Source organism: Pleuronectes platessa, chromosome 1 (assembly GCF_947347685.1).
Source record: "Pleuronectes platessa chromosome 1, fPlePla1.1, whole genome shotgun sequence".
In the NCBI taxonomy this organism is placed as follows: Eukaryota; Metazoa; Chordata; class Actinopteri; order Pleuronectiformes; family Pleuronectidae; genus Pleuronectes; species Pleuronectes platessa.
Window position 1 is genome coordinate 2,911,541 of NC_070626.1, and position 16,791 is coordinate 2,928,331.

Below are 16,791 nucleotides of genomic sequence, written 5' to 3' on the forward strand. Positions count from 1 at the left end.
CCCTTTCTGTGGCTTCCATCTAATTATATTGATGAATTTGAATAATAATTATATAAAACTTTTTATAAAGCATTAAATTACATTACATTTAATTGTAGTGTGGGTGAGCACTTTACAACCTTATTTATGTAGGACTTTTATTTTCCCTTTTATTTCTGCATATCAGTTGCATATTTTGATATGGCCAGATGATGACAAACTCTATCGTCCTCAGATTACAACGGTTTATACAGTAAATCAGACATGTAATCCCAAGTCATGGTTTACAGGTAATGTAGGTGAAATATTAAAACTCTCACCGAATGCATGAACATGAAAAGGAGGTTAGCATTGTGGTCAGCTTGTTGCCTCTGCAAGAAGGTTCCTTTTTTGGAATCCTAGTTCAGCCGGATTCTTTCTGTATTTGGTTGTTCTCCCTGGGTCTTCTTCACTTCCTCTGTCCTTAAATCTGCAGATTGCAGTTAGGTCAAATGGATACTCTAAATTGATCGTAGGTGTGAGAAGGAATTGTTGTCATCCTTGTGTTATGATGGTGGTAAAGATGATGGATTAACATTTGTTGTCGATATTTAGTACACTTTTTAAGGAAGAAACTAATTGTGTTTCGAGTAGATTTGATTGACAGGATGCCAGTCTTTCTTTTCTCTTCCTTTCGTTAGGCTGGGCTCTCTGAGTGCCCCTCTATTTCAGACTGTGGCCTCTTTAACTCCACTGCACCACCTGAAAAGGGACAAATCATTCTGTGCAGGGGTTATGGTTAGTTTACAATCAGAGCCTTTGAATCTATTTACAGATAAATGGATAACTTGTGATAAAAGACAATTCCTCTCCTTGCCAATAATCTGGTCTCGGATTCAGTGATTGAAAATGTGTGTTTGGATATGACTTTTTCCCATAGACATTCTGCCCAACTGGTCAGAGCGCTCTTCACTCGGCATTCTTGTGAACACACCACGGATCATCAGGCAGCAACAGAGCCTTCCACTGGTTTTACAGAAGAACATCAACGTCACCATTGGACACAGCGCCCTCCTCACCAATGCTACCCGATCGCTGACCATCCTTTGTCCTGTAGAGGGCAGCCCGCCTCCCAAAATCAACTGGACCAAAGATGGAGCACTGCTGCAATTCACTGACAGGTAACATGGTAGTGTTTTCTCTGACCAATGAAATACATTTTTAACTAAATACTGGACAGTAGTCAAAATCAAAACAGAACATGGTTAAATTAAATTAGTTAACCATGGTGGATTTGTGTGAAATACCTTCGATGAAACAACCACTGCATCACTCACACGTGAGAAATTCCACCATATCTTTTACCCCTATCATCCTTACTTGAGCGCCACTTTGTTTTTAGCATATTTTCAACATCATGTGTTTTCATGTAGATTTGGGGATTCATACGGACAAGAGGACTGTCACCGACTTAAAGGGGACATATTATGCCCATTTTACCACAGTTGATATGGTTCCTTGGGGTCTTAAGGAAATGTCTGAAACATATTTTGGTCAAAATACCACAAGGATCATTTAAAACAGCGCCCTTTTTACCCTGTCTAAAACAGACCTCCTCAGATTGACCTGTTTTGAGTGCCCCGCCCCCCTGACCCCCGGTGAGCCTGGCTGCGAGAGTCCAAGCTCCCCAGCTATCTGGGGAGCTGGCGCCGGCCCGTGGCTTTTCACACCGGACGCTGAAGCGACGCTGAACCACAGGGCAGCGCTAATAATATCGTTGATCCAGTAGTATTCAAGTATATACTTACTTGTTGCTCCAACATTAAGCAACAGCGTCCCAACATTTGTCTTTTTTGGTGTTGTCTTTACACAAGAACTTCTCCTCTGTTTGCTCCGTTAAATGTCGGGTGTCGAGGGTAAATTACGTATTCTTCACTCAAGCCTATGTGGAGAATACGTAGCCCCCCTCTCTCTCTTTTTATCTTTATCACTGCTTGTGTGGCTGTAGTGGATGGGCAGAGGGGAACATTTAATAATGTCATTGGTCAAATTAAAAACTCCAGGACAACAGAAGGGGAATTCAAAGTATGGGATGCATATTTGATAATTTATTTCATTTAAAATATGTCATCAATATCGTTTAAAATCATTTTTCAGTGTGTTTCCTGTCGCGATACGCTTGCGTCAAGCGCAAAAAATAGACTCGACGCCGAAACGATCGCTGCACGGCGCGAGGCAGCCTTGGCGCAGCGCGGCGCTTCAGCCTCCGGTGTGACCCGCACAAAGGTTTAACATGGGAGTGGATGGGAGCCAGCTGTTATTTAAGGCTTGGCGCTGCGCTTCAGCGTCCGGTGTGAACCCGGCGTTAGGAAATAACTCACAATGCGTCGCTTAACATACGTCAAATACTACGTTGCTCTGATTGGTTGTTGGTCTATCCAATTGAGACAAGAGGCATTTTTTTTTCTGGTTCGGTTGAAACACGCCCCATAATCACAGCCCAATGGAGCGGTATCAGACTCACATTCTGACTAGAATTGTGAGTATGACAACGTCAGGCTACTACAAAAGTGGAATTTTCATAAAATGTCCCCTTTAATGTTCTCTTGCTTTAAAATGAATTAAACCTAAACTAAACAGCAACTCCTTTCTGGGCTCCACACCAAGTGAACTGAGCAGGTATGAAAGCCAGTTATTTAATCCGTGGTCAATGCGGCTTTTTTCAACTTTACATAGTTGTACAAGAAAAGCTTTCAAATCAGATGTAAAAAAATAAATATTTATTATTTATTTATTTTAGCAAACATTATGTCTAACTGTAATAAACAGTCTCACACTTCAGTGTTTTTTAGTTACAGTTACAGAGTTCTCAGGTCTATCTCAGACTTGTAACAGATTTGTAACACAATAATATTAAACAATAGACTTTTCTATGGTCACATGATGTTTATCATTATATTACACAGCCCGAGTTGAATATCGATGACTTAAAAAAAATGTATGTGAGAAAGAAGCAGACCACACTTTGGGGAAATTTATCTGTATTGCCCTTTCAACTTAAAGTCCTTGAATTTATTTTGCTCATCTCCTACTTTTGAGGTGCAGATTGAAGTTTGAGAGCTGCCACTCACTGCTCCTGTCTTTTATGTGTGGGAGCAGCTGCATATGGAGGCCTTCACAACATTTGCTCGAGGGGCCTGTCAATCACATCATGACTGACTGCATTAGAGAGAGTTCTTTTCTCTACATCATACACGGTATACATTATATTCTGACTCTGATATCAGGAAGGCTGTGAGATTGGGGTAAAAGCCCTGGAAGTAAGTAAGTAAGTGCTCAACTAACTAAAAACTTTTTTCCAACTTAGAATTTACAAAGAAAAAAATAAGGATTCTAGATTGTCTTGGTTTTTTAATCTGATAAACCCAGTGTCATTTTATTTTAAATGTTTTAAAATATTATTTTTTTTTGCCTCAAGGAAAGTGCAACTTTAGATTTTAGACTTTTGTTTGTATCAGAGTTTGCTTGTCACTTATCCTTGTTTCACCTGTTTTTAGGCAATATGGGGCATTTTTAATAGTATTAAGCTCATACTCAGTCATGCTACATATGGCTGCTTGATCACATTCCTGGAAGCCCAGAGCACAACCAGTTTTCTTGTGTTTGTATAAAACTCTCCGGTTTCCTGTTTTTATTTAACTAAATGCACCTTTTCTAGAAAAATTACCTGGCCTCATAACGCCAGTTGAAAAAATAGAGGCATTATAAAGCACCCCAGACAATAAAGACAACATGATTGTTTCATTGCTGTACATTCGCTCCAGAGACAAACTCATGACATTTTCTCTCCTGCTTTGTTGCTCAGCTGGTCTCAACATTTTGTGGACGTATCTACAGTGGATCCACTATATTAAATTGATTGATCGGATTTTTAATGGAGACAGACAACAAATTTCCATTTTGTTGTAACCACAAAATAAAGTTAGAGGGGTTGGACACTCAAGAGGAATTTACATTTTTACAACATTCTTCAAGGGCATCATTTGATTATTGATCACATATATAAGACTAACCTCTCTAATGTGATAGCTCAAACAGCTTCTCTTTGTTAAGCCATCTGATGTCAGATGGTAGTGCTTTTGCCCAAAACATCTTGCTCAAACAAATCCTCAACTTTAGAAGAGCAATGCACAGCTTACAGACAACAATTCCTCATATCAAACTGATCAGTGATCCCTCCAATATTAATTTGTACCTAATCAGTAATCTACTCCAAGATGTTTTTTTAAGACAAATTTACACTTTGGAAGAAGGACTACCCTGAAGGACTATTTTATTTTAGTTTCTATTAGCCAAGAAAACATAAATTGCTGTCATGAGATTTTGATTGTATGTCTTAGTTGCTTGGGTCTTTTTGTATTTTTCAATTGTCTCCCCAGGAAGAAAGACACTAACTCAAAGCCAAAGTGAGACCGACACTTGATTGGCATTTACAGGACATTTTGGCTGTAAACACAATATTCTGCATGTGTCCTTTGATACATGGAGCTGTGGAGTGAACTAAGTATGATGGTTCTCCACAACTTGTGCTAAGTCTGACCTTTTAAAATAACTTCATAAGGATTTACTGAGGTTTGTTCAAGTCATTTGAGAACAAAATGTTTAGCTCTGTATTATAATTGAGGGAAAACAGCAAAAAAAAAAAAAAATCCTTCCTATGTGGGGACAGCCAGTGGCTGAAGGCATTATGTTCCCGGGTTGTCCCTCTGTCTGTTTCTCCATCCGTCCCATTTGCGTGAACACAATATCCTGAAAACGCCATGAGGCAGTTTCTTCAAATTTGGCAGAACCATTATCTTTGACTCAGCCACGATCTTATTCTAATTTTGGGGTCAGGGTCAAGATCATGTTGGCCTCACAAATTATGTTTTCTGTTTTTCTTGAATATGATATGTTAAGATCAGCTAGAGAGTCCCTCAATGTCTCAATGTCTTCAAATATTGTACAAACATTTAATTGGACTCAAAGATGAACTTATTCAATTTTGGTGGTTGAAGTTCAAAAAATTAAGGTTACATGACATTGATGCTGGGAATGACCAAAGGAAATGTCATTGCATCTGGCACAAACGTTCACTTGGAATCAAGGATGACCTGATACAATTTGGCGGTCAAAGGTAAATGTGACCCTGACTCCACATATCATGTTTTTGGCCTCTTGAATGTGATATCAAGAGAACCTTGAAGGAATTTCTTCATCTTTTGATCAGTTGTCTTGCTGGCTCAAAGTTAAACGGTATATGTATATGAATCTGGAATGTTTTTTCATTTAGATGGAAACTGTACTGGCTGGTGGAGTCGTACAACTACAGTGGTATAATTCTAAATATATACTTTGTATGAACACCTAGATACCCTCATGTATTTCAGATATTTCTCACAAGTGAAGCCAGGTGTATCAAGATGCATTCAAAACCCAACTCCTGTAAATTATGTCAAGATACTATAAATTATGAAAGAAAAACTACTCATGTGAAACAGTTGTGTATCAAATTTAAAGTCAGGTAAAAGAGGAGTTCTCTGCTTCTTCCTACATTTCAGATCTTTTATCCTCCTACGAGCCATGACACAGTCTGAGATCATCCTGTCAGAGCAGATTAGACTTGCAGAATCGGTTACCCATTTATCTCACTTCTTATCATCTCTGTTTTTATAATTTTTTTAATTGTTTGTTAGTATTACATTGTTTGTTGTTAAGCCACTGTTAAATTATCTTTCTGGTTCATCTGTCCTGGCTGTTGCAGTGATGTCACTGTGTATCTGCAATTATTTAGATGAGTATCATGACATTATTATAGATAGAAATTATAGACGAACCAGATATATAACACTTGTTTAATACAGTGTATTCTGTTACAAAAATGATACGTGAAGGATATATGAAAGTTCTGCCTTCCCAATTCATTGTTATTAAGTGCTCTCCGTTGAAATAGAATTAACGGTAAAAGACCTCATCTGGTGTAGCTGCAGTCGTATTGCTCCACTGTTCATACAGAATTCTGCAGTTGATGCAGGATGTGAAGAGCAAACAATCCTCTGTTTATTTATGTCTGTTATTTTGTTTTTTTCCTTCTGTATCTGACCAAATATGAATCCCTTCACTCAGCGACCCCCTCTGTTTAAGCTGTCTCTTTCAGAAAGTAGTGGGAGCAGCTTTTTAGCTTCTAATCTGTTGAGAACCGCGAGGTAGACCAAATATGTTTTCCCTGTCTGTCTGCAGGGTCTCGTGGGACAGCTCCGGAGGACTTCACATCCTTCAGCCCAGAGTGTCTGACAGAGGCCAGTACAAGTGCATAGCTGCCAACATGCATGGCTCAGACTCAGAGACGTCTCAGCTACTTGTGGCAGGTGTGTGCTTTCTTCTACTGAACTCAAGTTTCAGTTGTCGTTGTGACAACATTTTAATATTTCCTCAACATTTTAAGTAAACTTAAAATGATATACATTACATACATACAATTCTCTTCTTTTTTTTTCATGCAATAAGTAGCAGTATTAACATTTTAACAAATTGATCAATCCACAAGGAGCGGATTACAGGTTGGTCTTCACGACAAGCAGCACCCTCTTTTCTATGATTTGAGATTTGAAGTCAATATAGTAATATAGTTATAATTTCTTGTGTTACTCAGCCTGATGAAAACATTTTTTCCTGAGCTGTTGACATAACAGCTGTTTCTGAGCAATGTCAGAATCAGTGTGGATTAAACTGATTGATTATTTTCATGCACTTGAGAGTAACATATTGCACCTAGTATGAGTTCCCTTTAAAAGTCAAAGGGGCAGCGCTGCACAACAGTGCTTGGAACTTGATGTGCATGTCAGAATGCTGACATGCTCGCATCGCTCACGGTGTCAATACCAAGATAGATCGATCGTTTAATTAATCTGCGCAGGGGGGACAAGTTTGATCATATATGTACAGTTATACAACAAAATATGCATACGTTAGCTCTTTCTCAAACAGGATAACTCCACCACACAAACAACTATAAGAGAACATTGGTGTAAATCAGCCTACCTCCTGTAGTCTGTGACAGATCTGCCTCCTGTTTCCAGAATTTAACAAAAATAAATCCATGTAACTGGATCAAATCTACTGCTACTCTTGATCCTTTTAAAATAAGGACTTTCTCTTACACGGCACTCTTCTGTAAAATTGTGTATTTATTTTCGTTTTTTTCATTGTACATTCAACTTTTTTATTTTCTGTTTAAATGCATTTTTGTATTGTTTAATGGTACTTTCACATTTTCACTTAGTACCTTTTATATATTTATGTCGAGCACTTTGAGCTGTGTTTTTGTTTAAAATATGCTGCACGAATAAACTTGCTTTGCTGGAAAATAGCATAATAATAAGTCAGTCAACTGATAAATATAAATGATTAGTACCAAATTTAAGTTTCCCATGTTCATCATCTTACTCTATTGTTAATCATAATGAAACATGATGACAAGCATTGAACTGAAACAGGATGTGATGTTGTTAGAATTGCAGTGATTTAGTCAGAAACCATCAATTTGACCTGATAATGATGCTAGATGAAAAGTTAAAAGAACAAAGTGATTTCGATGTGTGCTCTGGTAACCAGAAACAAATTGTATGTCACTCCATCATTTTAGTTTTCCAGATAGTTCGGACTCACTGACTGACTGACCATACTACTGATATTCCTGCTGACCCACAGTTATTAAGAAAATATCCCTTGATATAAATATTAAACTAAATTGTTTTTGTTGATGTGGTCACTAACCTTAAAGATTCCAGTTAGACAATGACTTTAAAATACAAGACTTTAAAGGAATGTCAATAGCACTGAAAAGGAGATGACATTTTCACCTTCATTGCTGCTCCACTGATTAATGCTCTCTCTCTGCCCTGCGGACCTTCAGAGCCACCGGCCATCGCAGTGTCATGGAGGAATGTTTCAGACCATGAGCTGGTGTTAGGACACAGCTTGAGGGCTGTGGTTGGGGAACGAGTCAGTGTTCGGCCAGGCACCAACCTCACACTGGACTGCCCAGTCACTGGTAGGTCATAGCACTGGATTGTGAAGTCTGTGGATAACTCAGAGGGTGTTTTTACTCTGGATGTATTAAGAGTTGGATACAGTGCAATAACTCAGTCTTTTTTACCATTTTGTTCCAGTGGTCACTCCCAGTACTACAAATTAAAATAGGACATCACCAAAATTAATTTGACCGGACAATGTAGACAGGGTCAATTATTATGATTAGTAAATAATGAATCAACAAGGAAAGTTTTGTATTTGCAATACTTGTTCAGAGCCTATAAGCTATTTTATGTTTGACATCATCCCATTATGAAGTGAATGGGCTCAGTGGGACAGTGGGAGAAATACTAATGTGAATAGTTACACAAACCGGCAAGCTGAAAAATAAACCTATTTGGTCAACACAATTTCCAGTCAAGGGCAACCAGCTCCTACGATCAAAATAATAAAATAGTAGTGTTAAAAGTCCTTTGCTGTAAATGCTCCACTAGTAGGAGTGAGAAGGTGTGAGAGTGAAAACATTAAAAAGCACAACCTTAATAGAGAGAACGGGAAAGGATGTATGGAGCTCTTTACAGTACTGTTTTTTCCATTCATCCGCTCGTACAGTTCATCTATATCAGCAGACAGGAGCAATTTGGGGTTCAGTAGCCTACCTTGCCTGAAGTCACTTTGGCAAGCGGAATGGGGGAGATGGGGATTGAACCGCCATCTTCGATGCTTAAAAGAAACCTTTGTTCACCTGTGGAAAGCTGTGGCGAAAGGCATATGTAATACGACATACATGATCAGTCCAGAACAGCTCACAGAGTCTTAAAAAGAAATCACTCTGGCAGTGAACTGGATGTGACATGTAGGTGTATGAAGTTCAGCCAAAGTTTTCTTCTACCACTCAGATTCATCCCATTAAGCAATAGCAGCTTCAGGTAAGACTTACTGTGCATCCACTGACATTACTTATTTTGAGCGTTTGTTGTCATGCTGACTATGCTGCAGAGAGGATAATTCAGAGCACTTTTTCTGCCTTGCCCTTACATAGCTCCCTTGTGCCAACCATGCATTTAGTCCTGTTATTGAGTATTGCATTAGTTATAATTCAATTTAATAAAAATCTTAATTTATATATTATATATATGTTTATATATTGTCATCCAGTACTGTATATATTTTATGGATATGAAATTGTACATGTTCTGTGTTTAAGAGTTTTAGGAGCTGCTGACATTTCAAGAGACAGCGAAACCTTGCTTGTCCCATCACAAGTAACGTTTATTTCATTGGATGTTGAGGTTTATATGTCATACTTTTAGTCATTGAAGAGCCTATCTTACATTCAGCACAAATTAGGGGGCCAGCATCTTTGCTGGTTTCTGACTGAGGCAGTTGTCATTTTCCCATCCAGCACAAATTCTGTTTACCTGAGCACCCATGTGTTTGTCATGAGAGAGGTGGGGTCAAGACTATTGTAGACACATTTCAATCTTGAGGCAGTTTTCTTTGTAACTTTATAAAATGTCGGAGGAAAATGTTCACAACCTCATTTTTGCCTTTTGCATTCCATGCATTACACCTTCTAGCTTGCTATAATGTTAGCCTTTGAGACAGAGTCCATGTTGCCCTTGCCAAGCGGCACTGAACTATTGTCTAATTTGATGGCAAGCATACAAATAACTCCCTAAACACTTGTCTTCTACGACCTACTCACATACTTATGTCCATGTGTTTTGATACCCCATAAATGATAAGACTGTAAATTACACTCTGTAGTCTAAGGTGTTCCCGATTTTTCTTATTGGTCCCTCTATCTGTCAGGTGTTCCTCCACCCACCGTGAAATGGCACGGGAAGCGTGGATTGTTGGACTCCAGTGCTGTCTCCCTTCCCTCTGGCTCACTGTGGATCAGAAACGTATCTTTGCACGACCAAGGCACCTACTCCTGCACAGCCCATAACACCATAGGAAAGTCCATAGCCTCTACCGTGCTGCAGGTCTATGGTGGGTTCACACACAAACTGTGCTTACAGTATCTTCTCATCATATATAACTTCATACAACAACATGCCACATAAACACACATGATCAGATAATACAATTTGAAATAACATGTTGGTTGTGTGCACTTTTTCATGTGAATGTGTACGTGTGCACAGCTCTATATCCTGCTGGAGAGCGCAGGGTTGTTCCTGTCTTACGAGAGCTAAACAGTAGAAGGGTCCACATGGCGTCACGCCACGGAACGAGTGTTTTTATCAAACCTGGAGACATTCTACGTATAGGTACAAGCACAAACACACATACTTACACAACCTATACTTCCGCATGCTCACACAAAAGCAGAGCAGCTGAATAACATTCACCTTCACCTTCAAGACAGCAAAGGTGTCTTACCACTCATAAATAAATAAATGCTTACATACATATCTAATTTATTATATAATTAACCTCTGGTAACCTGTTTCTTTCCATTATGTGTTTGATCCCCTTTTAAGTGCATTCACATTATAAAGCTGTTTATAAGACACATGGTTACTACCTCACATCTATTCAGCTCAGCTGAGGATGCTATTTCTGTTTAAATTACAACTTTGATCACCAAAAAATCCCATTTATCTTAATCCCAATAGTAAATGGACAGTATTTATATAGTGTCTCATCAGCCACTTAAAGCCCTTCACAGTAGAAGTCGCATTTATGCATTCGTGCACACATGCAACTTGGGGTACAGTGTGCTGTCTGAGGTCACACTCAGAGTACAGACTAGGGATCAAACCACCAACCTTCTGGTTGGCTGATCCACAACCACCCTGTCTCATTGATATTTTTATTTATATAAAATCTATAATAATAATCTAAAATGCAATTTGTCCTCTTGAGTCAGAATATATAACCGTTTTCACTTTATTTTTGCTGCAGTTCACCCCAGCACCTGGAAACAGACTTTGATGTGTGAAATATGTGGCGTCCACCTTCATAAATTTCATCAGTCCATTGAAATTCAGCCTGCTTGTGTGTTTGAAAAAGGTTGTCCAGTACTTCCTGACCACAAACTGCCAGTTCGCTGGGACCACAACAACCAGACCCTGAAGGAGTTTCCACGTCCAGCCCAGTCCCAGGGTCCTTGGCTTGGCCTGCAGTACAGAATGTTGGTGGGGGGCCGTGTCCTTGAGGTCAACAGCCTCCATGTGAAGTTCTCAGGCCGGTACCAATGCCAAACATTCATCAACAGTACCAAACAAATGCTGTATGCCTGGATACACATTCACTCTGAAGGTGAGCCTCAGGTAGTTGTGTATGTATATGTGGTGTCTGTGCTCGTGTAAACCGTTGCTTTCCAATTAAATACTTGGATTTAATATCACGAATGATAGTTTATAATAGTCCCAATGATGAAGTGTAAGCACATAACATGAATTAGTGTAGCATACAATATGAGCTTATAGACTGTGGCTGTTTCTAGTGTGGTGCTGTTGTGGTTCAAAAAAAGCATCATGATAATATTTGTTTTATACATTCTGTTGCCAAAGTCAAGGAAAGACCACCGCTCATAATACTAAATAATTTACTAACCATGAGATGACATTCTGATTAAAAATTTAGCCCCTCAATATCTTTTGTGAAGGGTTTGACATTGAAAGAGGGATAATAATAAGGTGAGATAATTACCAAAATTTCATAGGCTTAAAAATACCCAATGTCTCCATTACAAGCATTGGGTTATCAAGACAAACTAATGTGACTTGAAGTAAATTAACAGCTGCCTGACCAAATAAAAAGATGTCAATGCTGAGCCTACTTATGAACTAAATATGAAGGTGAAGTTCATTTAAGGTAAACAACTTACGTATCCGAATGTCTGTGTGGGTGACATTTTTGGACATTTGAGTGTGTCTCAGTGAATGTGATGATTAAACTGACCAAAAGAGAGTTTTGATATGAAGCATTGTTAAAGTTAGTGAGAACACAAAAAAAGTAACATGCAATAAAAAGAAGTAACATGCAATAAAAAGAAACCAACCAATGCAAATGTCTCCTACAGTAGTAATGAGCTGGGTGTATACAGGAAGCAGTGATTTGTTCAATAAGGACATAATCATGGTCTCATAGAGAAGAGATAGTGAGTGAGATGCTGAGAACAGTTTGTTTGTTGTGAACACACAGTGAAAGAGGCATCTTCAGAGTTCATGCCGACTTCTGCCTGCCAAGGATTGTAAAATGTCCCGTCTGATACATTTGACTGTGACAGAGAGGGTGATTCATATTATTTTTAAATTGCATAAACACATCATGTATCCTACCATTATACCCACTGCCATGCATTGTGACCTGTGTGGAGTCTCTGGGAAACTCAGCTCAGAGCGACTGATAAATGTTGGTCAGTGGAGGAGACAGCACAGGATTCACATTGGGCACAACGGTCACACTGTTAATGTTGTGGAAGTTCAACTCCTAAGCCAACTCTGCAAACCCATCATACCATAAATTTGCTAAGTACATATTTGAAATAATCTGCTGAATGTTGAATAGTAATCTAGAGGCTGACTTTTCTATTTGGATTTGCTAGTTGATAAGTCATTGATGTTGTCTTGTTCGTTTGTTTCATTGACCGTGGGAACACACACAGTCTGGAGCAAACCTGTGATGAGGTTTCTTTCTGGCTAAAGTCTCATTCACATGCACATTCATATTCTTCACACCACACCGTATTTTAATGGTTTGCCTACTTGTGCCAGTTACAGCAAATATAATCTGAATCATCGTCTGTTTACATCAGAGGACAATATGAAACGATCTCCTCTTCAGCAGCAGGTGCTCCGTTCACTTGAATCTCTTATGAATGCCTTTAAATTCATGTTGAAGCAAAGTTGTTTGAAGGAAGACAAGCAAATCTAAATATTTCCCTTTGTGGCTGAAAAGATGAACAAGATAAGCGTTTGACATGTCACAGTCACTGAAGCTCTGAAAACATTTTGTATCAAAGATTTGGGTTTGATGGCATGCTCTGTAGACCGTGTCTCATTGGTACTCCACTGAGTTGTGTCTTGGTTTGTTTTTCATCTGTAGCTGCATTTTGCATCTAGAATGTTTCACCTTTGACTAATGAGCAACAGTCATTCGTAGACGCCTTCAGTTATCTAGCTTTCCCGTATAACTTGGTCCCCTTGATAACACAATACCAATTGTACAACCCAGAATAAAACAAAGTTAAAAATAATTTCCCTTGACATTTAGGTAGGATCTTATTGATCCTGTACGTTTGATTTGTCACAGGTATGCATGTTGATGTTCATCCAGTTTGTCATGACAATATTTTAAGAGCAGCAGAGGGGGCTGGGCCAAAAAGCTTTGAGGTTTTATTTTTATTCGGTCCAGTATAACAAACGTTTTTAATTAGTTTCTAAATATTAGGAAAGTATTTTTTTAATATGAATCACTGGTTTATTTGAAAATATAGGAAACATTTTCATCTTGTACTGAACAGTATAAGAATACATTCAAATAAGCAGTTTTTGCTGCATCGTATAATATTTTCACACTTTTGTCTTTGTCTGATCTGCGCTCTTCGTTTCTTTTCCTTCCTCTTCCACACACCACACTGCTCTGTTGATCAGCCACTCTCAGTTCTGGTTCAGAAAAAGGTGACTCCACACCAAAGTCAAATCTGCTGCTCCTGCTTCATCTACTGTACACCAGTGAACCTTGGGTAGACAGGGCTGTCAGGAGCAAAGCAGCTGAAGCTATGACAGGTGGTCCAGCATGCGGTGGCACTTTATCTGTGAACTTTGGTTGCCCTTTTTATCCCTTTGACTGTGTGACAGCCCCTTAGACACTTTAGTCTTGTCTAAAACGTGAGACTTGAGAGGAATGATTCCCTTCAGCTGTTAGAAAGGAGTGGCAGCTGTGCTCAAAGTTATCATGTACAAACAATACAGAGACTGTGGTGACCCCCATATGGCTGATGTGTGACCACTTTCCTGTGACAGTGGTAGTGTACATTTTTCTGCTGTGCCTCAAACCCAATTACATCAGTTATATCCCTCATTACAGTAGAACTGCTGCACATTTACACTAACTTCTGCTGAGGCACTTTGTTAGAAACTTTCATCAGATTTCCTCAAGAACCAGTTCATGTTTTGAACGGGTTCTTTCCACTCAGCGACGCACTAACTGAGGGACCAACTCTTATAATTGGAAGAGAAACATGATGTTAACACCGTGAATTTAGTATAACACATTTCAGAAACTAAGTTATTAATGTTAATGTTAATGTTGAGTAGGTTCATGCATATTAAAATCTGTAGTTTTCTCTGTATCCCTGTCAAATCTGACCTGTGATGGGCTGTTTAGCTGATGTCATCATTTATCCACTGGCTTCCAAAGTGGTGTCCACCAAATGATAAGGGTTTTGTAGATAATAAGCTGACTTTCTGGTGGAAAACTTGGTCATGACTCAGTCCACAGAATACTGAAGCTGCACCACCACTGCTGCACAAGGACCTGCCTATGTGTATATTCAGATTTCCGGGAAGCTCGACTCAATACTCAGAACCTCAAACTGACGTTGTTGTGAAAATGGCCATTGTTGTAAACATGCTGTAGTTGTAATTGACAACATCAGAGCTACACAGCACTGGTTGTATATTTTACCCTGCACTTGGGCCCTTTAAATACTCATGACTAGTAGGGGTGTCACGATTAATCGGCGTCGTCGACAAAATTCGATGACAAAAATAGTCGACGAATTTACTCGTCGATGATTCGTTGGTTACGTCATAGCGCATGTTTTTCGTGCCGTGAAGCTGAACTAAACGTCGTTTTACCGGAGGTGCTGATGGAAATAGCTGAGGAGTTAGTCTTCTCGCCTCCTTCCTATCTCTGAAAGTCGCGTATATGTAAAAGCGAGAAAACATGGACCAATGGCGAGGTCCGTTGCAACAGCATGGTGTACCAGGAAGTCAATAGTTCGGGGAGACTTTCACCCCTAACATAGCCCGGAAAAAAAACAAGTGCAATCTCTGTAGGGCGGACCTGCTCTCCATGGAAGCAGGACACGCGAATTTGAGTAGGAGGCATGTTTGACATCGTAACGTACACGCTGCAGACTCACCTTGGTAAGATAGCCTGTTAGCTAGCTTGATATATAAATGTATATACCTGTGCGCAGGATTCCAGAATCCATTACAAAAATATGGTTTAAACTTTTTGTCGTTATCTGCAGCCCCAATGACAAGTGTAAAGATGTACAAATTCCTGGAATTAGCAGAAAAATTTAATCCAAATTAAATTGAAGATGATTTATTCAAACAAATATAACAAAAATTTACAAAACTACAACAAAATAGGATTATTTCATTCTGACTCTTGATCTATATAATCTAATACTGTATTAGTGAACTGTTTATAACAGAGCTCTACCTAATTTGTTAGAGCTTTATTTAGGCTGCAATGAAAAGGTACTTTTAGTGGACACCAGAGCCTGTATAGCAGAAAGAGGCTAATCATTCTGCTTTATTTTTTGCCAATGTAAAGCTTCTTGATAGCAAAATGGATGAGATCTTCAATCGATGGCTACACAAAGGGCATACAATGGGTTATTGATAAGTTCAGGTAGATGGAGTCCATTTCAGAAAACCTGGAACAATTGTTTATATAGGCCATAACACATTCTACCCGATCTTCAGAGTCACTGTGGTGTGCAACAAAACCACAGGGGAAGAGCACTGATTCTTGTAAAGCAGTCCTTGCTGACAATATCACAGTCTTAACCCGTCTGTCTGCTCACTGCGAGCTAAACACTCATCAAAATCACGAATATTTGCTGTCCTGGCTCCTAAATGGTCGAATGAGCTCCCCATCGACATCCGGTCATCAGAAAGTTTACACATCCCACAAAAAAAAAAAAAACACACCATAAATAAAACTTATGGATAATTTGATATATTTGCTGTATTATTAATTTAAGTGATTAAAGTGTAATTTTACACTATATTCATATCACATACCTGAGCAATCCCCATGGGTTCATTCAAAATTTGTCCCATCTTTTGCAAAATAATATTTCGTTGAGGGCTTCACACAACAGAAGCAGCAGTTTTAAAGCACAAGCTCATAACATTGACAGGAGACAGAGGATGGAGAGTTGGCAGTAGGATGGCTGGATGAATGGATGGATGAAAAGAGCTTTCCATAAGTACTTTGTGCAACAACCTTCCAAGTCAGTGCAGCATCAGGTTCTTATATGTATTATACAATGCCTCTGTGGGTTGTCGCTGCTGTGCCTCAGGCAGTTTCTTACCTCTATGTTTGGGTATTTTTTAATCAGAAATGAAATATTGAGACACTTAGTTTTGAAAATCTTCAAGTGATGGTTAAAGCTGTCTCCTAAGGTTTTCTGAAATATTCCCTTTTAGGGGAGAGCGAGGTAATGTGGGAAATTTTTTACATTTGCTCCCCTCTAGGCGAGCTTAAATGATATATCATTAAAATTTACACATTTCCCATTAATTCAGGATGTTTTCTAGCAATGGAAATGATCAGAATGTATTCAGGACAAAGGGCAATGAAAATATGTTTGTTTTAAAAAAAGTGGTCTTGTGTCCCACTTTACCCCGGCTACGGGGTAAAGTGGTCCACAAATTTTTTTCTACTTTAAAACTACCATAACGACACATGTTGTAATAGTTAAAATCCCGACAGCTAGATTGACAACCACTAATATCGGACTAGTAACAGAATCATGGGGATTGGTCAATTAAGCAC